Source organism: Musca vetustissima, unplaced genomic scaffold, assembly GCF_032173495.1.
Source record: "Musca vetustissima isolate MV318-11 ecotype Yass unplaced genomic scaffold, APGP_CSIRO_Mvet_v1 utg131289, whole genome shotgun sequence".
Lineage (NCBI taxonomy): Eukaryota > Metazoa > Arthropoda > Insecta > Diptera > Muscidae > Musca > Musca vetustissima.
Genome location: NW_026887381.1, coordinates 54,747 through 57,276, shown reverse-complemented (window position 1 = coordinate 57,276; position 2,530 = coordinate 54,747).

The window sequence follows — 2,530 nt, the reverse complement described above, 5'->3', positions numbered from 1 at the left end:
ATTATTACTAATATTCAGTACAGCCCCCTCTAATTACTTGTCCAGATTTCCTTCACCGTGGGTTGTGTTGTAATGTCCGGCTTTCAATTGTGGCCTATAGATCGACTCGAAAAAACACAAAAAATAAGTCTTCGGTGCTCTTCATCCCAATATTATTATCTGATCATCACCGAAAAATATAGACATTGTCTTTGATCACAACCGGAACCTCACGGAACATTTCAATGCGATCATCGGTATATTTCCGCCCTCTAGTGTGGTAATGGGTTACTAAATAATATTTGAAAACGTAAGCACCTGTAAATATTTAAGTGTAGCTCCCACATCCGAGTACATACAACAATATAATTGGTATTAATTTAAAGGTCAACCTCTCGTCTTGGATATAATATCAACTTCTCGGGTCTATGTGCTTCAGGGGTAAATATATACGCTATAGAATATAATTTTTTTCATCTTTCACACAAAAGTCAGGCATGCTTATTCTTTGGCCCGATCCCCTTCTCCATGCAAAATTTCACGATGTTCGGGCCATTATTGCGGCCTCTGGAGCGACCAGAAAAACCGATAAAAATTTAGTATTTGGTCCATTTCATCCCCTAAATATTAACCGATCTTTCCCAAAAACAATAGGGGTCTTCATTGGCCAGAACCCATCCTACATGTCAAATTTCATGAAGATTGGTCCATAACTGTGGCCTGTATCGTGTTTACAAATTATAATGGACAGACGGATGGACACACATGTCTAGATCGACTCAGCTAGTCGAGATATGACGATTGGTATACTTAAAGGTGGGTCTAGAACAAATATTTCGGTGCTTTACAAACTCTGACAACATAGTTGTGTAGGGTATAAAAAAAAACAAAATTTTCAAAAGAAATTTCACAGTACTTTTTCAACGACGTGTATGAAAAAACAGTAAGGAAAGTAGTAAAGTCGGACTGGGCCGACTATATGATACCCTTCACCACTTTGGGTATATTCTACATATTTATCCTAACAAACGACGCGTTTTTGATATATGTATCTATATCTGTACCGATTTCAGGGAAATTTGCCAGATATCAATTTATATTACTTACGCACGTTGTGTCAATCGACCTAGCTATGGATTTTTTCACTAAGCTTAGCAACATCATTCTAGACTTAATTCAGAACCCTATAACAAAATTCGTGCAAATCGAAAGATATATAGGGAACCAATTTGGTGAACCAATTCCATAAAATCGGTCGAAAATATATATGGGAGCTATATCTAAATCTGAACTGATTTTCTCGAAACTTAGCACACACCATTCTAGACATAATTCAGTACGCTATATCAAAATTCGTGCAAATCAAAACATTTCCAGGGTCTTTAGTGGACTATTTACCTAAAATCGGGCGAAGCTATTAATGGGAGCTATATCTAAATCTGAACCGATTTTCACGAAACTTGGCAGACAACATTCTATACCTTATTCATTACGCTATACCTTATCCATTACTTGGCAGGCATCATTCTATACCTTATTCATTACGCTGTGCCAAATTTCGTACAAATCGAAAGATATATAGGGATTTTGGTACACAATTTACCTTAAATCGGACGAAGATATATATGGGAGCTATACCTAAATCTGAATCGATTTTCACGAAACTTGGCAGGCATCATTCTAGACCTTATTCATTACGCTGTGCGAAATTTTGTGCAAATCGAAAGATATTTAGGGACTTTGGTACACAATTTACCTTAAATCGGACGAAAATATATATGGGAGCTATATCTAAGTCTGAACCGATTTTTCCCAATTTCAATAGGGTTCGTCCTTGGGCTAAACAAATGAGCTGTGCCAAATTTCATTAAATTCGGATCATAAATGCGACCTGTACTTTGTTTACAATTTAACATGGACAGACGGACGAACGGACAAACATGCATAAATCGACTCAGAATGTGATTCTATGCATATTCTCAAAAAGAAAGGATTATTTTTGTCTGTTACAAACATATGCACAAATACATAATACCCTGTGCCACAGTGTGGTGAAGGGTATAAAAGGATTAATTCATCACCTAAATATTTATGATTACCCTAAACAATAAGGGCCTGCACCCAACCCACATCGAAAATTTGGTGACGATTGATCCATAAATGTGGCCTGTACCGTATTTACAGATTATAATGGACAGACGGGCGGACACACATGGCCAGAGGGACTCAGCTAGTCGATTTATGACGATCCACCAAATGCTAAAAGGTGCGTCTAGGACCAATATTTCGCGGCATTACAAACTCTTGGGATCACACAACGTAGTTGTGTAGGTTATAAATATCTATTTAGGTTTAAATTTTCCATAATTCCCATAAATCCGATCCGTTTTCGGTATTTTTAAGGTAATTCGACATTTCAAGTTCATAGAGGCTAATAACATCGTTGAATGAAATTCTCGAAATAGGTCCATATTTTGGAATATCTTCCATATAAATTTGGTATTCGGGTTCATATTGATATAGGTATAAAAATAGCACATAACACCCATAA